The sequence below is a fragment of the Enhydra lutris genome, unplaced genomic scaffold, assembly GCF_002288905.1.
Source record: "Enhydra lutris kenyoni isolate GAN:26980312 unplaced genomic scaffold, ASM228890v2 scaffoldscaffold4, whole genome shotgun sequence".
In the NCBI taxonomy this organism is placed as follows: domain Eukaryota; kingdom Metazoa; phylum Chordata; class Mammalia; order Carnivora; family Mustelidae; genus Enhydra; species Enhydra lutris.
Window position 1 is genome coordinate 29,000,874 of NW_019154088.1, and position 25,478 is coordinate 29,026,351.

The following is a 25,478-nucleotide window of genomic DNA, read 5'->3' on the forward strand; positions in this document are numbered from 1 at the left end:
ATGGAGGAAGGTTGGTGCCCTGGGGAGGTGCAGCCTTTTTTTTTGTTTTTGGGGTTTGAAATTCAAAAGCAATTTTGGTGAAAAAACATAAAAAAAAAAAAAAAAAAAAAAAAAAAAAAAGTGGTAAATTTTTAAACACTCTCCCACCCCTGAATAATTAAGTTGTAGGCAAAAATTGAATTTTTCATTTTAATTTTTACTTACATGAGGTTAAATATTTTAATGTGCTTATTGGTCACTTGTATGTCTTCTTGTTTAAATATTATACTCTGAATTCCTTATGTGTTTTTATATTGGACTATTCCTTTTCTACACATTAATAAATGAGAGATTGTTATAGGTAAGGAATGTCATTTCTTTGTTATATATAAAAGCAATTGCATTTTTGTCACTCATCTTTTAATTTTTTTATGGGGTTGTATTTTTCAAGCTGCCTTATAAATATCTTTTTCTGCCTTTATTTATATTGCTTAGAATGCCATTCCCTAATCTAATCAGAAAAATAATCCACCTATAGTTTTTAGTGTACATTACTTTTAAGATTTTTTTTTTAAGTACTTTAATCAGTCTAGGAGCTATCAATTTCTAGACGTGATTTTCTTAAAAAGTCAATAGTCTCTGCTACTGGAGGACATTTTTATTTACTTTTATTTTCATCAGTGTGTTGAAAGAAATGAATCCAGCTTCCAGGGTTTACATTTAAATTCCTTCAAGTATGCTTTAACCTATATTTCTCTAATTTTTGAAGTCATGACTGAACTTTAAAATTTATTGTCCAAAACGTTAAAATTTTACTTTTGCACACATACATTACATTTCTGTTATACCATTTTTTGTTGTTGTTGAACTGGATTCCCTAAGCATCATTCCTTCCTGGAAGTAATAACTGACTCTGCTATTCAAGTAAGAACTAAAATCTGTTGGCCCTAAGATATAAAATTTGCTCAGGTTCCCTATAGAAAATAGAATGAAACACTCTTTCCTTGAACTTCAATATACCCACAGGCTATTGTTTATAGTTGCCAACTCTAATTGTGAATATCAGCTTTTATTAAGTCAACCCAACATTCAAATTCAGAAACCATTAACAGCAGCACAGTTCTTTTTATAAAGATGCAATTCTTCTAATCCTGTTTTCAAGGCCCATTGGTTCCAGGGATACAAACTTTTCTTCCCTTCTTATTGGATTTTATTTGTTGTCATAGCCTAACACTTTCCAGCTATGACTATCAAATACATTCCATTTTGATAATATTCCGTAATGTAATTTATTCTTAGTACATGTCATTTTGTGAGATCCAATATTATTTTATTTGGTACATTTTATAAAACACTGACTACATTTTGAAAAATTAATAAGAAAGAATAAATGAGGTACAATTAATCCAAAGTTACTTTTTGGGTTCCTTCCTGGAAAAAAAATTTTTTGACCTGAAATTTCTTGTGTGTGGTTTCTGATGCTTGATTTGGAAAATGAAATTTTTAAGGGAAACAATCTGGCAGATTTACTTCTTAGTGACATAACCAGGAAAAATAGTTTTAATAGTTTAAGAAAAAATAATTTGCTTTTCTTGGCTTAGAAAAATTTTAAATGGCATTATTTCTGAAATTCATATATTATTATAAAATTCATATGACACTAGGTTGAAAGGATGCATAATTAAAATGAAGCCATTTATATGGCATTGAAACCCTATTTTATCTAGAAATTTTTTTTTTATCATGCTGCATTTTCTTTATTAATTCTTATCCTCAAACATACAATCCTGGAAAGTCATATTGTTGCAACCATAGTAAACTTTCTTTCCCATAGTTTACTATTTTTCAATTGAATTATTTACACATATGATCTCACATGCATTCAAACTAAAAATCTCTACCTTAGCATTAAGTAGAATATTTACTTCTTGATTAAATATTAATCTTTATTTAGTTTAAATGTATAAATTATTTATATTTATATGATATTATATGTACTTTTCATAAATATATTTTGTGTTGTTCAATCAGTCAACCAGACTATCTAGGAAAACTGAAGTCCTCATAAACTGAAAAAGAAAAAAAATCATTAGATTTTTAGACTTATTTTAGAATGTATTTAGGAATTATGCACATACCCTTTTAGATGAAAGAACATTCTAGAATACCTGAACATTTGTGCTTTGTTTCTCTGGTTAATGCCGACTTGAAGTTGACAAGTGTAGATAATGGGATTTAAATGCTTTCTAGTTTGTCCATGCAACAGCTGTCCTATGACTGTCCGATACATCTTTGTCCTCTCTTTATTTCGATACATGTTCATCGACCTCTGACCTTACAAGTTGAACTTTTTTTTAAAGATGTATTTATTTGAAAGACAACGTGCCTGGGGGCAGGGGTGGGGGGAGAGACTGCCTATTTGACTCCCTGTGGAGCACACAGCTCCTGAGCCAAAATCAGGTGTCTGACACTCGATTGAGCCACAGGAGCCCTTTTACAAGTTGAAATTTTAAAAATGTAGTTATTGAAATAAATTTTACTTGCTTCGGAGGAATAAACAATTTAAATAATCAATGAGGAAGATTTATTTTAACCTTTATTTCCTTTACCAAACATGTTTTCTTTGTTTTTACATAGAATATTAAAATACTTTATAAGTGAATGACAAAAAGCAAATATGGTTTTAATTAATGATTTATCCCCTGTGTTCTTTCAAAAAACAAACCATTTTAAAGAATAGAAAAATCTTATTACCAGAATTAATAAGTAGCATAAATACTTTAGCTAATATCCATGATTTCTGCTGTAACATTTAGTTTTAACTTTCTTTAAAGGCAAAACAAAAGAAGGAAAACAATTAATTCCTAATTCTTATTGTCTGATTTTAAACAAAAATTTTAGATTAAATTTATCACAGGTGTCCATATTACACAAGACATGGAAAAACTCTTGATTTACACTCTGAACTCTCTGAAAGCTAGACTCTTGTCTTACTTACCTTTCTATACCTTAGTACCAGTACAGAGCAAATGCTTATTACTGTGCTTTTTGAATAAACTGTTCAACTCCACTTTGAAGATTAAAAATTTGCAAATATTTTTTTTTCAAGGTAGTAGTCATTTATATCCACTCTGTTCAAAAGCTCAAGTCAGAAACCAGCTCTGTCAAACAGACATTTCCTTGTGGTACTCAGTGAATGAGGTGATTTAGTCAGATCCAGACTGACATAGTTAGCTACACTGTCCAGATATACTTAGGGCACTTTCTTAGAGCTATTTCCCTAGCACCCATCACATAGTATTGATTTTACTTGCATCCTATACCCTGTGGGAGCCATTTTATAACCATCTCCACATACTCCTGTTCACATGTCTCCAGAACCATACCTGGCATAGACTAGGTGCTGATACTTGGTAATAGTTCAATAATTGTTTACTCTGAATGACTCAATAACATGAGTTTAAAATGCCTCCAAAAAAATGGACAGCATAATCTAATGGCCTAGCTTCCCACAGTAATGTGGCTGTGGAATAACATGTACTATTATTTTTCTGATTATAAATGTAATACATATTAATTTTAAAAATTAAGAAAGAATTAAATGTAAATTTAAAAAATTATAATCTCCTAACTCATAGTTACTATTAATCTTCTATTTTTTCTATGTAAGTGTGTGTGTGGGATCATACTAAAAATATTGTATGTTAATCTGATTTTTAAATTTAATATACCAAGCATTTTTCTGAAGGCATTAAATATTCTTCAGAAACATTTGGAATGGCTGAAGAATATTCTAGAATGTGGTTTGTAACTCCCTATAGTTGAACATTTACTTTATTTCATTTTTTTGCTGACACATTTTTTTTAAATGTGAATAATAGCACTATTACTTAGGCAGAAAATATATTCATAAATTGTAATAAAGATTTAGAAACATAGTTACAAGAAAAAATAAGACAAATTGTAGGAGGGATTGACTCTGCTAACAAGGATTGTATGTAGAAGGTTTTCAAATAGAATAATAATGCACAAAATTTTCAAAGAATTAATGATGGTGAAATACATTAAGCTGACATAAAACCTAAAAACCTGTTTTTTTAACTAGTAAGACATTTTATAGATTTTTTTAATTGAATATTCAAATCAAATTTGACACCTCAGGAGAATATCAGCTCTGCTGTCAGAAATCAAAACAGTGATGTATGCTATATTTAGGGAGTAAGTAATAGAATATAAATATATATACAATTTTCACTGTATTTTATTATGACAGAAATTAACTTCATGAAAAATCACTGACAAGCAAAATTGTAAAGTATTTGCTTTGCTACTTCCCAACCATATTTTTTGTTAATTGGCTAGAAATATAAGTGCCAATCTAATTTTCTTAATGCTAAAGAATAGTCCTTTAAAAATGATAAGCACATGGTTCAAAAGCAGATGGAATAAAGGATGTTTAAAATTAATTTTTAAAACCTTGCAAAATACGTTAAAAAAAAGTCTGCTTTCATAAACTAACCCCAGCTTCCAAACTTAGAAAGTTACAGATTACTTTTATTTTTATTTTTTGTATTTTCTTTTTTGTTAAGGTCTAGTTGACACACAACGTTACATTAGTTTCAGGAATACAACATGATTCCAAAACTACAAAGTCATAGATTACTGAGTAATGACACAATTGATTAAACAATCCAGTTTTTAGTTTAAAAATTAATTAAACAACATTCTATTTGGCCCAGAAAATTTGCCTGGTTCATCCCCAGATTATGTCAGTGTAATATCTCTAACTGATCCATACTCATAGGTACTATTAAACTGCATAGCTGTGAAGCACTTTACCAGTCAACAGCCTTGAAGCAACCGAGAGAAGCCTAGCTTCTTCTGAACAAATACCAAACACACACACACACACTCCAGTGCACTGTATTAGCCAAACTAAAGCTATGGTCATTGTAAAACAGTCCTTCTGAGACTCATCTCAAAATCTTAACTTATAGAATTCTTTTTTTTTTTTTTAAGATTTTATTTATTTATTTGACAGAGAGAGATCACAAGTAGGCAGAGAGGCAGGCAGAGAGAGAGGGGGAAGCAGGCTCCCTGCTGAGCAGAGAGCCCGATGTGGGGCTAGATCCCAGGACCCTGAGATCATGACCTGAGCTGAAGGCAGAGGCTTAACCCACTGAGCCACCCAGGCGCCCCTAGAATTCATTTTTTAATGGCAGAATGATAAATGTGGTTGTTAGGGGCTAAATTATGTCCCCCTATAATTCATATGTTGAAGCCCTAACCCTCAGTACCCTGAAGGTGACTATATTTGGAGATAGGGCTATTAAGTTAAAAAGAGCTGTTAGGGTGGGCCCTAATCCAATCTGCCTGGTGTCCTAATCAGAGGAAATTAAAACAACGTGGAAAGAGGTTAGGAGCGTGAATGCCCAGAGGGATGACCATGTGAAAAGACAGCAAGGGCACAGGCATCTGCTAGCCAAAAAGGCCTTAAAAGAAACCAGTCCTGCCAGCATGTTGATGGTGGACTTCCAGTCTCTAGAAATGTGAGAAAATAAACTTCTGGTTGCTTAAGCTGTCTAGTCTGCGGTGTTTTGCTATGGCAAACCAAGACAGTAACATGTAATATGTTAGGGTAGAGTGAATGTCTTTTATGTACACATACAGATCACAAAAGACAATGGTCTATTTTTCTGGACCACTAGGCACAGAGTACAACAGCGTCTCTTTCCAATTTTTGACCTTTTAGGTTCCACCCGAAAAGTGTGGGAGGGGAGTATATTTCTGAAAAATGTCAAGGAAAAATACTAAATTACTTCATAAGATAATACAACCCTGAACTTAAAAATTCACAGAAAATTAGAATAATAGACTCTTTTTAATCAAATCTATTTTGCTGTTTTTGAGTAACAATTACATTTATGAGATCAATCTTGATTAAGTTATTATAATACAAAGTGGATTAAATTTTATCCTTGAGGGAATGAATATTTTTCAGGATTTAAAAAATGCTTTAAAGAAACCACAAATAAGGAAAACAATTTTCATGTGGTATTTTATATCTTTTGGAAGGAATACTAGCTGTTATTGTCTGTAGAATACCAGAGGTAGAAATGGTATTAAAGACCATCTTACCAAATTGCTGCATTTTAGAGGTGAAAAAAAAAAATGCTTCAAATCACACAAGTTAGTAAAAGTGCCAAGCCAAGAATGAGTCAACGCTGTTTTGATTACACCAGTGGTCTGCAATCTGCATTTGGCTATGCACCCCACTGTAAAAAAAAAAAAGAGAGAGAGAGAGAGAGAGAGAGAGAGCGAGAGAGCGAGCATGTACTTCTGATATTTGTACATTTATTTGTAATTTAATGTATGTATAATTACATGAATGTTATATGACTGGTATAAAATAGATACAGAAATAGAAATTCAAAATGGCATTTAAAGGGCTTCCAGTTCTGGATAACACGAAGTAGATATAATTTTCCCTACACCTACTGCTCAGTACAATTAATAACCCCAGATATTGTACGTTTAAAAAAAAACATGGGGAGACTGGAAAGTAAGGAGAAGAGGATGGATCAACTAGAGACATTGAGACCCATGGAATAACATGGAAGAAAGTTCTCTATGTTTTCTTTTTGCCTCACATGCCTACACTGGGCCCTAGTGAAGCCCACAACCTAGAAACACCAATAAGTGCCAACAAAAAGCCCTAAAAAAACATCTGCTTTCTCTGGCTACAGGAGCAGAGAGGGGAAACCTAGTAAGAACAGAAAACTGAGACAATAACTGCCCTACTTCAGCCCAACACCATGGGAAAAACTGGACCCCCACACATAATCAAAGGCTAAAAGAGAAGCCTAGACTTTGCTTCTCATCACCCCACTATAATTGGCACCCCCCCACACACACACCACCCCACCACTCTCCCCTGGAATGATATCAGAGTAAGCCAAGCAGACTTTCAGTCCTTCCCGGTGTCAACAATCTCCAATCAGTAGACAGAACATGATAAACCTAGATTCCCACTCCTCTCAGTGGTAATGAAGCATCTCCCTTCCCCTACTGCTAGAGTGTTCTCAGCAGAAGAGTAGTGGGGAGCCTGAAATTGCACACCCACCCAGCAATGAGGTGATTTTCCTCACTGGAACAATAACAGAGACTGACAGAGCAATTAGATTTCCATCTCCACCTGGCATTAATTAGGTGGCACCTCCCTTTCACTCCTTGCACAGTATCAGAGAAGACCTGCTGAAACAGAAGATTTAAATGAGATCCAGAGTTTCATAACACAGGATCCAAAATGTCCATATTATAATTTTTAAAATTACTGTCAAAACCAGAAACAGGAAATCCTTACTTGAATAAGAAAAGAGAATCAGGGAGCCCAGGTGGCTCAGATGGTTAAGCGTCTGCCTTTGGCTCAGGTCATGATCCCCCAGGGTCATGGGATTGAGGCCCGCATCGGGGAGCCTGCTTCTCCCTCTGCTTCTCTCTCTCTCTGTCTCTCATGAATAAATAAATAAAATCTTTAATAAAAAAAAAAAAAGAAGAAAAGAAAATCAACAGATATCACCTCATCTCTAGGAGAAAAACAGTTCAAATGACAGTGGATTTCTTTTTTTTTTTTTTTTTTTAAGATTTTATTTATTTATTTGACAGGCAGAGATCACAAGTAGGCAGAGAGGCAGGCAGAGAGAGAGAGAGAGAGGTGGAAGCAGGCTCCCCGCCAAGCAGAGAGCCAGACACGGGGCTCGATCCCAGGACCCCAGCGTCATGACCCCAGCCGAAGGCAGAGGCTTTAACCCACTGAGCCACTCACGCACCCCGACAGTGGATTTCTCATTAGAAACTGTGGTGGTTAGAAGAAAGAGCCACAATATTGTTTAAGTGTTGAAGGAAAAGACTGTCAACATAGAACTCTATATCCAATCAAAATATCCTTTAGAAACAACAGATAATTTAAGACATTTTCAGATAAAAGGGGACTTAAGTGAATGTGTTGTCAGCAGACCTACTCTGAAAGAATGGCTGAGGAAGTTGTTGAAACTGAAAGGAAATGATAAAAGAAGGAAACTTGGAGCATAAACAAGGAAGAAAGAACTATGAGAAAATAAATACATAGTAAATACAATACACTTTCCTTCTTTTGAGTTTTTAAAATTAGATTTTCTAGTTGAAAGAAAAATTATAACATTGTATGATGTCACTCTTGGTCTATATAGAGGAAATAGTTAAGACAATTATAATAATGATAGGCAAAGGGGCTTAAAGAGAAATAAGGTTACTACACTTTACTCCAATAGGTAAAATACTGATGCCAGTATACTATAACAAGTTATGTATATCTAATGTAAAACATAACACAACCACTAAAAAAAAATCTATACAAAGATATATACTCAAACATACTACAGATAAATCAAAATAAATTTATAAAAAAAATGTTCAAGTAACACACAGGAAGGCAGAAATAAAAAATAGAAAACAGGATAAACCAAAAACAAATAAAATAGCAGATATAAACCCTAATACATCAATAATTACATTAAATGTAGATGTTCTAAATACAGTTATTAAAAAGCAAAGATTGGTGGGGTGGATTAAAAATCACAACCCAATATAGGCTGTCTACAAAAACTCACTTCAAATATAACACTATAGAAAGACTGAAAATCAAAGGATGGAAAAGATATACCATATAAACACTAATGAAAACAAAGTGCATGTATTAATATTAAATAGTCTTCAGTGAAGAAAACTGCTAGGGACAGAAAGGGATGAAAGGGCCAATGTGCCAAGAAATCACTGCAATCCTAAATGGATTGCCCTATGCCCCAAACATCACAACTGCAAAGTGAGTGTGGGGGTGGGGGACAACTGATAGCAGTGAAATGAGAAACAGACAAATGCACACTTAGAGTTGGAGATGTCAACACCCTACTTTTAACAAAGGATAAAACAACTAGACAGAAAATCAGCAAGTATATAGGTGAAATTAACACCACCATCAACCAAAAACATTGGATTTACAATCTTAGGACACTCGCCACAACATGAGCAGAATACACCTTCTTTTTAAACATGCATTGGGCATTTATCAAAATATTATAAAAATACAGCATATTCTGGGACAATTAAACAAATCTCTACAAATTAGAAGGATTTAAATCATACAGAATGTGTTCTCTGATGTAATGAAATTAAACTCGAAATCAATTACAGAACAATAATGGGAGAATTTTAAAACACTTGGAAACTAAGCAGCACACTTCTAAGTAAACAATGGACTGAGGAGGAAGTCTTGAGGGAAATCAAAAACTACATTGAACTAAATGAAAATAAAAATACAACATATAAAAATTTGTGGGAGGCAGCGAAAGCAATGCTGAAAGAGAAATTTATTGTACTAAAGGCATATAATAGAAAAGAGGAAAATCTCAAATCAACGATCTAAGCTCCCATCTCAAGAGCCCAGAAAACAAAGAAAACAAACCCAAAGCAAGCAGAAGGAAGGAAATAGCAAAGAGCAGAAATTAAGAAAATTAAAAACAGAAAAATAGAGAAAATCAATGAAACAAAAATTCAGCTCTTTAAAAACATCAGAAAAAATGAAAAGAAAACTCTAGGAAAACTGACAAAGAGTCGAGAGAAGCCACAAATTTCTGATATCAGGAATGAAGCAGGATATATCACTACAGACCCTGCAGACATCGAAATGGTAAGGGAATACCATAAAGAACTCTACACACATAAACTTGACAACTTAGATGAAATTGAGCAATTTTTCAAAAAGAACAAATACCACAACTCACTCAATAGAATGGGTAAATGAATCACCCTTTAACTATTAAGGAAATTAAACCCATAATTTTAAAAAGTTCTTAGACATGACATCAAAAGCATGATTGTCTCAGTCAGTCCAGAATGCTATAGCAGGCAGGATACCCTAGACTGGGTGGCTTGAGCAACAGATTTATTACTCACAGTTCTGGATGCAGAGAAATCCAAGGTCAAGGTCAAGCATTGTCAGCTTCTGGTGAGGGCCAGTTTCCTAATTTGCAGATGGTCATTTTCTCCTTGTACCCCATTTGGGGGGAATCAGACAGAGAGAGAGAGAGGAGAGACAGAAAGGGTGAAAGTTGGCTCTCTGGGGATTTTTCTTAGGAAGACACTGATCTCATTCATCAGGGCTCCACTCTTACAATGTTAATTACCACCTAGAGGCCCCACCTCCAAATATCATCACCTTGGAGATGAGGCTTCAAAATCTGAATTTAGGACCTGGGGGCACAATATTCAGTCCATAGCAATGATCCATAACAGAAAAATCAATAAATAGGACTTCATCAAAATTTAAAATGCTGTTAAGCAAAAACCCCTATTGAGAGGATGAAAAGACAAATTACAGGGGCACCTAGGTGGTGCAGTTGGTTAAGCGCTGGACTCTTGGTTTCAGCGCAGGTTGTATCTCGGGGTTGTGCCATTGAGGCCTGCACTAGGCTTGGGCTCAGTGCAGAGTCTGCTTGTGACTCTCCTTCCCTCTCCCTCTGCCCATCTCCCTCATGCTTTCTCTCTCTCTCTCTCTCAGAGAAATAAATAATTTTTTTAAAAAGAGAGAAAAGACAAATTACAGACTGGGAAAAAATATTGGCAAATGATCTAACTGACAAAGGACTAAAAATTAGTCCTTTGTCAGTTAGACAAAAAAAAATCTTTGGGGCGCCTGGGTGGCTCAGTGGTTAACAGCCTCTGCCTTCAGCTCAGGCCATGATCTCAGGGTCCTGGGATCGAGTCCTGCATTGAGTTCTCTGCTTGGAAGGGAGCCTGCTTCCTCCTCTCCCTCTCTGCCTACTTGTGATCTCTCTCTCTCTGTCAAATAAATAAACAAAACCTTAAAAAAAAAAAAAAAACTTTGAAAATCTTTGAAATTAACTGAAATTAACTTTTGAAATTTTTGATCTAAAAATGTAAGAACTAGGGTATATTAAAGAGTGAAAAATTTAATGTATTTGTCACATTTTGCCAACTTCAAGTCGAAAGCATAAACAGTTTTTACATCAGATCTGAAAATCTCAGACCTTTACTGTAAGTTTTTATGAACTTCTGTCCTTTAATGGAGGTTTCCTCTACAAGGTAACAAAGCTCACTGCTAGCTATTACATTCTCTTTTTTTTCTGAGAAGATATTCTATTTATTTATTCATATTTAAAATTAATGATTGTGGACTGATGGATTTAACTGAAGTGCTGAAATCTTTTGTTATTCTTTATTCTGATGCTCAAATTTTCCTATACTTAGCCAGTAAGCCCTTTCCAGCTGATACCTGTGTCATTTCAATGTGTCCTTATCATAGATTATCTTAATTTTTGGCAAAAAAGATATTCCAGGCTCATTTTGTCCTCCATCCTCAGCCCTAGAGTCAGTCATTTCCCCAGGAAGTTCTGGTTCTGTTTCTTTGCAGTGGAAGGTACTTACCGAGATCAGGACCTTGCCAAAGCCTCTTGCTTTTTCTGGGTTGTACTTTCCAGGCCTTCTTAGCAGACAAAGTTAGGAAATATACGTATACATACATAGACGTATACACATTCACACTTCTAGAACCATTTTATATCCATTTGCATAAATAGATTATAAAAATATTGAGTTCATGTTGATATCCTCAATTGTAATCCAATACCTCAGGACTTTCTTTCTCCTCTTCTGAGCTTGTTAATATGTTCTTAAACATGAGAAATGGTTCCCACCATCCTCAACATATCTATGTATTTGCTCAATTGGCTTACTTATTTTTACAGTGTAACCAATATCTCAATAACACTAGTTCACCCTCCACCATTACAGCACCCCAGTGCCACTCTGTGTCCTTGACCACAAATCCTGCTGCCTTGTATCTCTGTGCAGTTCTCCACCATTCTTCAGAGCCTACATTCTTAGCTGGAAAGCCAAGTGGCTCATACCCCAAGTCTATTCCCCTTTCTCATAGTTCCACAGCCTTAACTTCTAGATCACTGGCCTATGCTTCTACGGGGCTCAACTCTCTCTCACTGTACCATACCCCAGCTACTGTGTAACTCCTCCATGGATTTAATTATTCTCCCTTCATTCCAAATATTTAATACTTCCTTCTGGTATCATTTTCCTTCTATGTGAAGAGCTTCCTTTGGTACTTCTTTTAGAGCAAATATGTCAGCTACATTTGAATTCTCTTAGTCTTCTTTCATCAGAGACTATCTTTATTTTCCTTTAATTCTGGAAGGATATTTTCACTAGACACAGAAATCTGGCTGGACAGATGAGGTCATGTCAGTCAGGGCTCCACAGTTGCCTAGCTGCTATCAGTGAAGCCCAGCAAGATGCTGAACATACACTCCTACCAAGCCCTTGGGCTACAACTCACTAGGTGATTGCCTTCTAAAAGAAGATTAAATAGGATCCAGAGTTTCAGAATATTCCAAATGGGCAGGATGCAATAGAATAGCACTCATCATACTAGGAAAATCATGTGACTGAGAACAAAAAAAATCAACAGATTCCAACACTGAGAAGAATTAGATGTTGGAATTACCAAAAAAAGAATTTTAAAGAAACTATTATAAAAATGTTTCAACAAGCCATTATAAATTTTGTTAGAACAAATGAAAAGGTGGAACATTTCAGCAAAGAAATACAAGTTAGAAAAAAGTAGCCAAATGGAGATTATCGAACTGAAAAAATACATTATCCAAAACAAAAACATGCTTTATGAGCTCAATAGTAGAGATGACAGAGGACAGAATCAGTGGACTTAAGCACAGAGCAGTAAAATTTATGTAATCAGAACAACAAAGAGAAGATAGACTGCAAAGGAAAGAAGGAAGGAAGGAAGGAAGGTTAGTTTCGGAGACAGATGGAACAATCCAAAATAGCTACCATTTGTATCACCAAAGTTCCAAAAAAACAAGAAAGAGACAGTGAGACCGAAAAAGTATGCAAAGAAATAATAGCTGAAAATTTCTAAAATTTGGCAAAAGACATATAAACCTACATATTCAAGAGGCTGAGTGAAACCCAGGTTAGATAAAACCAAAGAATTTCATAACGACATAATAAAATTAAACTTCTGAAAAATAAAGGTGAAGAAAATATCTTGAAAGCATCTAGAGAGCAATGACACTTTAGAGGAAAAACAATTCAAATGACAGTGGATTTTTCATCAGAAACCAGAGAGGCCAAAAGAAAATGGTACAATATTTTTAAAGTACTGGAAGTTTTCTTTCAGTTGAGAATTGTAGCTGACTTGTGGAAATTCTTTCACAATGTACACATCTATCAAATCATTATGTTGTTTGCTTTAAATATATTACAATTTTCTGTGTCAATTATACCTCAGTAAAGCTAATAAAAGTTTACTTTTATTATAGAGACATTCTCAGAAAAAAAAAAAAAAAAAGGAAGAATAGAATTTGTTTCCAAGAAATCTAGCCTTAAAAAACAGTGAAAGGAAATGTTCCAAAAAGAAATGACTTTATAACAGAAGAAAACTTGAAACTTCAGAACAAAAGAATACTAGAATGGGTAAAAATAAGGGTTAATGTAATAAACTACATCACTCCACATGAGCTTCTCAAATCATATTTGATGGTTTAAGCAAAAATTTTAACACCGTCTGATGTGGTATGTGATGATTATAGAGGTAATAGTTGAGGCAATTATATTTTAAAAGGGACATAAATGGAAGTCTACACTCAAAATGTTAAAGGGTCAATAAGAATATTATAAGAATCATTTCTGTATTATAAATATATGAGACAAAATAAGTATAATTACCTGAAGTAATTTCACAAATTTTACTGAAGTATGTTAAACACAGTAGTCATACACAGTGTACATTTGTCACTTTTGGTTGCACAACATACTTTGAAACCTCACCTGTTTTTTGATATATTTGAATTCTGCTTTCCCAAATAGAATTTAAAATCTGTATTTTCTAACTTCCCTTTGGCCCTAGGATTGCAGCCAAGGGACTGGTTTCTATCAATCATTTGCACCCCCCTGAGTCTTCAACTTGGGAGTGATTAAGAATAGGCTCTGGAGAACATTTTTTTTTTTTTCTTTTTTTCCCCCCTAGTAGTTGTACAGTTGGTAGTGTCAAAGGCAGCTTCTCCCTTGGGACTGCTGTCAAAGCAGTTCAGAAGTTGGCAAAAGACTATGGGTGATGTTCTGGTAAGGTCAGTGTATTTCTTCCCACAGTCTTCTCAGTGACTGGATAAACTCTCCAGTATCTTTAATAAAGCCTTTTTTGCTCAAACTAAACAGAATGAGTGTTGTTTGCAACTAAGACTCTTAACAATAGAATAATTGATATCAGAAGTGTAAGAAGCCCTCGAGGAAATGGATATCTAGGTATTCACTATTCGGCAAGTTGGGTGTGAAAGCTGAGAATCCAGTTAGTTGTAGATAGCATGCCCAGAGCATACTGTAAGGAAACAGTTGCTTATTTTATCATCTGTGTCCTTGGTCACCTATTTAAGTCAAGGAGTTGGGGAAATGAATGGTTGCTGCCTTAGAACAGTGTAATGGGGGCACCTGGGAGGCTCAGTCGGTTAAGCGTCTGCCTTCTGCTCCGGTCATGATACCAGGGTCTCGTGTTGGAGCCTCACATCAGGCTTCCCGCTTGGTGAGGAGCCTGCTTTCCCTCACCATCTCCCTGCCACTCCCTCTACTTGTTCTCTCTCTCTCTACCAAATAAATAAATAAAATTTTGAAGAAAAAAAAAACCAGAACAGTATAATGGGCACGAAGAATGCCAGATCTTTAGGGTGAGTCAACTACTAAATGTGCTGAGTATAGAAAGAAAGGAAATGACAAGCTTAAAGTTTTAAATTCTCAGTTCAAGAGAGTCAAAAAGCCAGGGCGATAAAATGATTACCCTAAAATTAGCTCTCATCTCTGCAGGGCTGATGAAACTGAAAATTAAATGCACAGTCTAATCCTGTGGTTTCTGAATTACGTCAGTTGAATTCAAATGGTACAATGTCTTTTATTTAAAGCTAAGAACTCTGGAATCTCAATTGTAATCGGGATAAATGGAAAAACCCTGAAAACTCAGAGCACTTTGGGTACTCTCGGTCATTAAACATCCCTTGCTAGAAGAAATAGTTTTTCCTCCAGCATTTGATGAGCTGCTTCTGCCTTCATTGAAAATTATGTAAGCACCTTGCCTGAGGCAGTTACTTTGCAACGTGGAATAAATTTCCTCACAACCTCTTCCTGATATTCTTCAATGCCTCAGACTTGTAACTTGGGTCTGAGTACAGTATGCTCCATGAAGCCACTGCAAAATCACACCCAGAGCTCATACACCAAAAAGAACGCAGTATTTCACCAAGTTACATTGGCAAATACCTGCAGGAGTATATGTGGGAATGGATTCTAAGGTTCAGAACAAGGACAAATGGAATATAATTACATATTGAGGCAAACTTTTAGATAGAGGTTTAGAAAAAAAGGAAATGTGTAATAAAAGTAAGACAAATAGACACAAGCATCTTTGCAAAGGGTGCTGAAAACAACGATGGGAGATGCTGCCATTAATATAGCCTTCATTAACAACACTTAACCCATGTAGTCATAATCAGAGTCGTTTGACACACGGCACTTTGCCTTGCTGATGGATTAGGAGATTCCTGGGTTTAAAAAAGTTGTATACCCACTAAGGTCCCATTTTATCTGTTTAAGCAAAACAAAACAAATCGACCAACAACAGCAACAACTCCACCTGGGAAACAGATTCTAGGATTGGGCCTCCATGCCATGGCTCCCCAACTCAATTCACAGCACAGAATTTCTTGAAGGAAGAGGAGGCTGAGAATTCTTGAGAATGAACCCTATGATGACATTGTCTTAGACTGGGTTCCCTCAGAAAAAGACTCAGAAGTGAAGGTTCCTGTGAAGGCATATTTTAAAAGGGCTGCCAAGAAGAGCCAGGAGAGGAGTGGGGGAGGCTAGACTGGGAAAAGGAAAAGCCAAACCAGGTGCAATTTCAGGCAACATCCTAGCCTCAGCCTGACTCCGAGGGATCTCTGGAGCACAAACTGGACCTCAGAGTTTGTCCCAGCTCGGGGCAAGGAGGCAAGGGAGCTGAGCTTTCATATTTTTATACCCACAACCATTGGCTCATGGTTACCTGAGGGGTCCAGGATTTTACTTCCAGGTACTTTGATTCTCTGTACCTGCAGGCTCAGAGTGACTCCATTAGTCCACGGGGAGTTTCTGAAAGAAGAATTGCAGATCCAGGACATTCACAGAAAATGGTAAGAAATCTGAGTAGATTTGTATGGAGCACGTACAATGCCCATTACAGATATTACATAGATCACTATAAATATTACTGTTAGCCTTCCTCCAAAGGACCTGAAACACCTAACTATGCCCCGAGGCTTTTGTGATCAGATAATCTGACCTAATGCTAATCCCTGGGGCCCAGAATAGGATAATGTTCCTGTGGACAAAGATCTTTATGGGGGAAGGAGGGGCCAAAAGATAAATAGAGTTTGGGCTTGAATTCATAGCATCATGGGATCAGGGTCTATGAACACATCTTGTGGGTATTCTCCCCATTCTTTAATTTATTGTTAGAATAGATACTCAGCAACTGGCAGAATGTCTGAATTAGCTACTTAACCTGTGGAATTAGGGCTATTAAAGCAGAAACAGCTAAGTGAAAGCCAGGGAGATCTTACTCCCCATAAAAAGAACAAAACAAAAGCAATGTTGCATTTTTTTTTAAGAGCATCAGAAGTTAGAACCTCCATAAAAGACTGGAAAAATTCAGGAACATTGACTTCTATCACATCTTTATACAACCTTTCTATAGTCTTTATAGATAATTCTTGGAGAATTGCAGTAGTTTATTGTAAGACAAATCCAGTAACAATTGTTATTCTATATCTGCTGTTATAGATAGTAGTTATGGATAACTACTGCTTCTTGTAATTGTTTCTGGACCATTCCAACTAAGATACCCATGGTTGTCATCTAAAACAACAATCAGGCATACATAGCAGCACAGCACTCTTACTTCAAACGGGAATGATAGATACTTCAATGGGTGTAACAGACCCTACAGGCATAAGTGAATTGCATGTCCATGTGGTGCTGACTCCTGCTTACTCCTGCTACATAGCATTTTTTTCTCTCAATCCACAACTATGGCCTCATGAAGAACTCCCTTTTGTCAGTTCTCAAAGGAGGGTAAAATCTGAGTCCAGTATATTTTGGCTCTGTAGTAAGTATTGGTATCCGAAAGCAGTATACTCTGTAGCTACTCAAGGGTGATTTGAAGAACCACAGAGAAGTGAGATACTCAAAATGGACAAAATTTCAAATGGCAAATCTCAGGATCCAGAAGTGATGGCCCGAGTTATGGATATACACTGATTCGTGGCTGCATGTTTAGATTTTATGGGAATTACAAAGAAAAAGATTGGAAAATAGATGGCAAGGAAGCTTGGGGAATAGGAGAGAATATGGAGGAAAATATGACACAGAATATGGGAGAAAAAGAACTATGTCTCTTTGAATACTCATGAAGATTCTCTGGCTGAGAGAAAGGTTTTCCATAATCAAGTGGTCAAATTGACTTGCTTTGGAGTCAGCCATTTTCCTCAAAACCAGTGCTGAGAGTTATGGAGGTGATGCACAGTCTCAACAATGTGGTCTTTTTAGCCAGGCTGACCTGGCTAATGCCACTTCTGTGTACCCAACTTTCCAAAATAACCAACATTGAGCCCCTGATAAATTACATAATTGGCTAGGGAGGACAGCCATCCAGAGTAGTTTAATTGTATAGTAAGCAGTAACTTATCCTCACTGAAAAAGGTAGAGACTTATTCTACACTGGATTTGCCTTCCTTTCCCTTTCCTTCCCACCGTGTTTCTGCCAGCAACATTCTGTGAATGCCTTGTTCACTCTCACAACTTTCCACATTTAGATTTTAACCCATACTAGGTTACTTCTAACAAAAGAACCTAGTTAAGGGTTTCCCTAGTGTTATTGTAAACCTTATTACTTACAATCTTTGGGGATAGAATTGTTGACTAGCCTACTAAAGATTTATTTATAGTTTTAGATGGGTGTCAACACCTTGCTAGATTGAAGTGATGTCTTATATGATGTTATAAGCTTGGAATCAGCAACCAACAATGGTTCTTTCTACTTCTCCTGTAGCCAGGACACATGGGTTTAGGAACAATGGGGTAGAAACGGGATTGATAGCTTGCACCATTACACCTAACCATGCACTTATAAAAGGTTTACTTCTTGTCCTTGCAGTGGAGGATTCTACTGTTTCAAGGTCTTTGATCCAATGGATAAATACTTTTACAAGGTCACACACAAGTGGTTCCATTAAACTGGAAGTTGATGTGAGCAGGTTTGTTTTTTTGTTTTGTTTTGTTTTTTACTTTTTGTGTTAATAAAACAAAAAGAATATATCATATTGGCTGTGGGTAATTGATCCTTATAATTGGAATGCAAACAGATATCTTAGTCACAGAGGACAGGGAGAATTATATTCCAAATCTAGAGTAGCCTAAGGAGGCTCCATAAAGCCTTGTCCAGGAATAAAATTAATCAAAGTTTATAATAACTTCATACAAGCAAGTCTATAAAAGGTTCAACTCCCTCAAAACTAAAGATTTGGGTAACAAGGTAAAGAACCATAACCAACTAAGATCTTGGTTGAGAGTGAAAGAAATATGGAATGTGCAGTGAAAGCACAAAATTTTGAATACCAACTTCAGCTTTATGATTGGTTTCACAAAAGGAGGATACCTATAGAAACTCACATTTTACTTCTTGATGGTCATCTTTATATTCATATAATAAATTTTCCAACGTTATTAACATATAGTAACATTTTCCAATGTCTCATTTTTTCCAATATTATTGTATTTTAGCGTCTAGTTTAGAAAATACCAAGAAGGAATTTTGAGTACACCAGGGGAGAAAAAGATATCACCTAGCTCTCATACTTGGAGCTGGATTAAGTAATTGAAGAGAAGCTAGATAATCCCTTCATGAGAAGAGTGAACACTTTTAAACTACAATGGATATTTATAGACTATTGGGCTGAAAACTATTGTTGCTGTGCTGTTTCTAAGTTTTATATGGTAGAGAAATTGATGAATTTGTCAATTGAAAGATGGGCTGAGATAGATATTCCTCATTTGTATCTGCCTATTAAATAAATTGTAAACACCTACTTTGCATTTTGACATATTACCACATTCTAAGTTCTATCTTCTCAAGTTTGATTCCTTTTTTTTTTTTTTTTTAAATCTTATATGTCCAAGAGAGTGCAGTAGCTATATGGGACATATAGCCATAATTCATCAATCAGAAACATTCACAGAAGACAATGATTCAGAAATGAACTACATGTGAAAAGTCTCTGTACAGTAACTTTTTCTTTTTCCCCCTACTGCAGGTAGTGCTATCATTTCTGAGACACTGGTGACAGATTTCTTGTCAGGCCAGCTCTCTGGTGTGTTCCCATTCGTTTCTGGAAGCTTGTGTGATTTCTTTATTTCTTCCTTCTTCTCTTCATCTCTTTTCTGTAAGTAGCGGAAATGAATTGTCCTGTTTGCAATTAAGAATTTTAATTATACCTTATAATATACAATGTTTGAAGCTAGTCTTCAAGATATGTGGTATTAGAGGGGAGAAATAAAGGACTTTTCAAACATCTCCTTTGATCCTTTTGTAGCGTTCTCTAAATTCATTTCTCAAATTGTTAATCTTAGAGAAGAGAACAATAATGAGAAATATCCACAACTTTCTCACTGTGAACTTTTTTGAAGAAAAAATAAGATGGAAATATTCTCTTTCTTGGCCACTCCTTCTATTTCCAAATAATTTTACACTGCAATTTGAAGGCATGACTAGGGCAGTCATTACCTCTTTTAGCCTTATTATAGTACTAGGTGGGAAGACTAGAGGAAGTATGACAGAAAATGCAAAGAAATTGCATTTTTACAATAATGACTTAGGAAAACTTTTGGAAATCTACTTAGGGTGGTCATTGAATCAAGTCATTTGACAATGGAAGAAATAAAATAAAAGAGAAGGAGAAGGACTCCAGAGAATAGAAGTTGATTAACCTGTTGTGGCAGATTAAAGATGGACACAAATTCGTTGACAATTGTCTCCATGCTTTTACCATAAAGTATGGTGGAGGTGATGTTATATCAGATTGAATTGAGAAATGAGAAATGAGAGAGAGGGAGAGGGAAATTCTGGGTCTTTTAACTATTCCAGCCCCCAAAAATTAGAGTCTCAAAGTCATCCAAGATGAGGCCTTCGACATCATGGAGGAGAAGAAAGCCATCTACTTTGTGCTTATCCAAAATCCTGACCTCCAGAATCAGAGATAATAATGTATTAGTTTTGTTTTGTTTTTTGTTTTTTTTTTAATCACCAAGTTTGGGAGTAGTTCACTACACAGCAACAGGTAACCAGAACACCATATTATCTTCATTTATTTCTTTAGTAACTTACATATGCTGACTGTTATGCAGTATACCCATCTCTGGGCTTAAAGTACATTGGAATAAATTTCTCTCAAACTGGGTTGTAGTTCCCATTTTATGAAGGGCAAAAATTTTCAAAAGCCACAGAAGTTGATTGTTCATAATTATTAATGGAAAAAGGTAAGTAAGGGAAGATTTGGAGTATAGAGGTAGGAAGGTGAGAAGACCACGTCAAGAGGTTACTTTAGTGATCTGCAGAGATTCTTCCCCCAGAGGGACAAACAAGGAGGGTGCCAGTGACAATGAAAAGGTATGACAAGGGTGGCTTTTGGTCTAGGGGACACAAAGGAGCACTGAGCAGAGAATTCTAATAAAAATTATTAGAATAGAATAGAAGTAGAAAGAATAATGTCCATAACCAGGAGAGTTAAAGCAAACAGTCAAACAGAAATGGAATGAAGAGTTACCTGCAAAGACTAATCCTAAAAATAAGTGCTGTGATATTTCTTGATCTGATCAAAATCTTTTTTGGAAGAAAATACAGATGCAGGCCAACTATCCCAGATGTGTTTGGGAATTTAAATTGTTTCCAAAATCTAGAAAGGAATGTCATACATTTACTGTTTATTTGTTAACAACCCTGTCCAGGTCTAGGGCCACACTCTGTAATTAAACACATTAATATTTTTGTATTTTGTAACAAAATGTACAAAAACAGATGAAGATATAAATAGCTTCACATCAGTCCAAGTCAAGTTTTGCCACCTAATGAGTACAGTTTAGGTTTGATGCTGGCTCCAAATGAGTCATGGAAAGTTTTTAGTTTTCAGAGCTTTTGAATTTTTAAATGTGGACAAAACATTGTTCATCTGTAATAGACCACTTGTGGCTAAATATATATGACGACTATAAGAAAACATACTTCCACGTGGAAAAAAACTACTGTACTTGTGTTTAAGTTAACAAAAAATATGTTTGACCATTTTGAAGATAAACTGAAGATTACCCTTAGTGACTGATAGTTATTAACCTGAAACAAAATCTAAAATTATTTCTAACAAAAAGTATTACAATTATATAAAACAATTACTTCCAACCTCCAGCCAACTTTGAAGTGTTAATAAATACAACAAAAAATTTAAGGCAACAATATAGCTTAGATTACCCCCTAAGAGTTTACTGTAATAGAATTTGGATTCTAATACTTTTGGACTAAATAAAAGATGGAAAATAGACTTAAGACATAGCAAACTTCCAACTTCTGTAATTATTCTTTCTTTCTTTCTTTCTTTCTTTCTTTCTTTCTTTCTTTCTTTCTTTCTTAGGCTCCCTGCTGAGCAGAGAGCCCGATGTGGGGCTAGATCCCAGGACCCTGAGATCATGACCTGAGCTGAAGGCAGAGGCTTAACCCACTGAGCCACCCAGGCGCCCCTAGAATTCATTTTTTAATGGCAGAATGATAAATGTGGTTGTTAGGGGCTAAATTATGTCCCCCTATAATTCATATGTTGAAGCCCTAACCCTCAGTACCCTGAAGGTGACTATATTTGGAGATAGGGCTATTAAGTTAAAAAGAGCTGTTAGGGTGGGCCCTAATCCAATCTGCCTGGTGTCCTAATCAGAGGAAATTAAAACAACGTGGAAAGAGGTTAGGAGCGTGAATGCCCAGAGGGATGACCATGTGAAAAGACAGCAAGGGCACAGGCATCTGCTAGCCAAAAAGGCCTTAAAAGAAACCAGTCCTGCCAGCATGTTGATGGTGGACTTCCAGTCTCTAGAAATGTGAGAAAATAAACTTCTGGTTGCTTAAGCTGTCTAGTCTGCGGTGTTTTGCTATGGCAAACCAAGACAGTAACATGTAATATGTTAGGGTAGAGTGAATGTCTTTTATGTACACATACAGATCACAAAAGACAATGGTCTATTTTTCTGGACCACTAGGCACAGAGTACAACAGCGTCTCTTTCCAATTTTTGACCTTTTAGGTTCCACCCGAAAAGTGTGGGAGGGGAGTATATTTCTGAAAAATGTCAAGGAAAAATACTAAATTACTTCATAAGATAATACAACCCTGAACTTAAAAATTCACAGAAAATTAGAATAATAGACTCTTTTTAATCAAATCTATTTTGCTGTTTTTGAGTAACAATTACATTTATGAGATCAATCTTGATTAAGTTATTATAATACAAAGTGGATTAAATTTTATCCTTGAGGGAATGAATATTTTTCAGGATTTAAAAAATGCTTTAAAGAAACCACAAATAAGGAAAACAATTTTCATGTGGTATTTTATATCTTTTGGAAGGAATACTAGCTGTTATTGTCTGTAGAATACCAGAGGTAGAAATGGTATTAAAGACCATCTTACCAAATTGCTGCATTTTAGAGGTGAAAAAAAAAAATGCTTCAAATCACACAAGTTAGTAAAAGTGCCAAGCCAAGAATGAGTCAACGCTGTTTTGATTACACCAGTGGTCTGCAATCTGCATTTGGCTATGCACCCCACTGTAAAAAAAAAAAAGAGAGAGAGAGAGAGAGAGAGAGAGAGCGAGAGAGCGAGCATGTACTTCTGATATTTGTACATTTATTTGTAATTTAATGTATGTATAATTACATGAATGTTATATGACTGGTATAAAATAGATACAGAAATAGAAATTCAAAATGGCATTTAAAGGGCTTCCAGTTCTGGATAACACGAAGTAGATATAATTTTCCCTACACCTACTGCTCAGTACAATTAATAACCCCAGATATTGTACGTTTAAAAAAAAACATGGGGAGACTGGAAAGTAAGGAGAAGAGGATGGATCAACTAGAGACATTGAGACCCATGGAATAACATGGAAGAAAGTTCTCTATGTTTTCTTTTTGCCTCACATGCCTACACTGGGCCCTAGTGAAGCCCACAACCTAGAAACACCAATAAGTGCCAACAAAAAGCCCTAAAAAAACATCTGCTTTCTCTGGCTACAGGAGCAGAGAGGGGAAACCTAGTAAGAACAGAAAACTGAGACAATAACTGCCCTACTTCAGCCCAACACCATGGGAAAAACTGGACCCCCACACATAATCAAAGGCTAAAAGAGAAGCCTAGACTTTGCTTCTCATCACCCCACTATAATTGGCACCCCCCCACACACACACCACCCCACCACTCTCCCCTGGAATGATATCAGAGTAAGCCAAGCAGACTTTCAGTCCTTCCCGGTGTCAACAATCTCCAATCAGTAGACAGAACATGATAAACCTAGATTCCCACTCCTCTCAGTGGTAATGAAGCATCTCCCTTCCCCTACTGCTAGAGTGTTCTCAGCAGAAGAGTAGTGGGGAGCCTGAAATTGCACACCCACCCAGCAATGAGGTGATTTTCCTCACTGGAACAATAACAGAGACTGACAGAGCAATTAGATTTCCATCTCCACCTGGCATTAATTAGGTGGCACCTCCCTTTCACTCCTTGCACAGTATCAGAGAAGACCTGCTGAAACAGAAGATTTAAATGAGATCCAGAGTTTCATAACACAGGATCCAAAATGTCCATATTATAATTTTTAAAATTACTGTCAAAACCAGAAACAGGAAATCCTTACTTGAATAAGAAAAGAGAATCAGGGAGCCCAGGTGGCTCAGATGGTTAAGCGTCTGCCTTTGGCTCAGGTCATGATCCCCCAGGGTCATGGGATTGAGGCCCGCATCGGGGAGCCTGCTTCTCCCTCTGCTTCTCTCTCTCTCTGTCTCTCATGAATAAATAAATAAAATCTTTAATAAAAAAAAAAAAAGAAGAAAAGAAAATCAACAGATATCACCTCATCTCTAGGAGAAAAACAGTTCAAATGACAGTGGATTTCTTTTTTTTTTTTTTTTTTTAAGATTTTATTTATTTATTTGACAGGCAGAGATCACAAGTAGGCAGAGAGGCAGGCAGAGAGAGAGAGAGAGAGGTGGAAGCAGGCTCCCCGCCAAGCAGAGAGCCAGACACGGGGCTCGATCCCAGGACCCCAGCGTCATGACCCCAGCCGAAGGCAGAGGCTTTAACCCACTGAGCCACTCACGCACCCCGACAGTGGATTTCTCATTAGAAACTGTGGTGGTTAGAAGAAAGAGCCACAATATTGTTTAAGTGTTGAAGGAAAAGACTGTCAACATAGAACTCTATATCCAATCAAAATATCCTTTAGAAACAACAGATAATTTAAGACATTTTCAGATAAAAGGGGACTTAAGTGAATGTGTTGTCAGCAGACCTACTCTGAAAGAATGGCTGAGGAAGTTGTTGAAACTGAAAGGAAATGATAAAAGAAGGAAACTTGGAGCATAAACAAGGAAGAAAGAACTATGAGAAAATAAATACATAGTAAATACAATACACTTTCCTTCTTTTGAGTTTTTAAAATTAGATTTTCTAGTTGAAAGAAAAATTATAACATTGTATGATGTCACTCTTGGTCTATATAGAGGAAATAGTTAAGACAATTATAATAATGATAGGCAAAGGGGCTTAAAGAGAAATAAGGTTACTACACTTTACTCCAATAGGTAAAATACTGATGCCAGTATACTATAACAAGTTATGTATATCTAATGTAAAACATAACACAACCACTAAAAAAAAATCTATACAAAGATATATACTCAAACATACTACAGATAAATCAAAATAAATTTATAAAAAAAATGTTCAAGTAACACACAGGAAGGCAGAAATAAAAAATAGAAAACAGGATAAACCAAAAACAAATAAAATAGCAGATATAAACCCTAATACATCAATAATTACATTAAATGTAGATGTTCTAAATACAGTTATTAAAAAGCAAAGATTGGTGGGGTGGATTAAAAATCACAACCCAATATAGGCTGTCTACAAAAACTCACTTCAAATATAACACTATAGAAAGACTGAAAATCAAAGGATGGAAAAGATATACCATATAAACACTAATGAAAACAAAGTGCATGTATTAATATTAAATAGT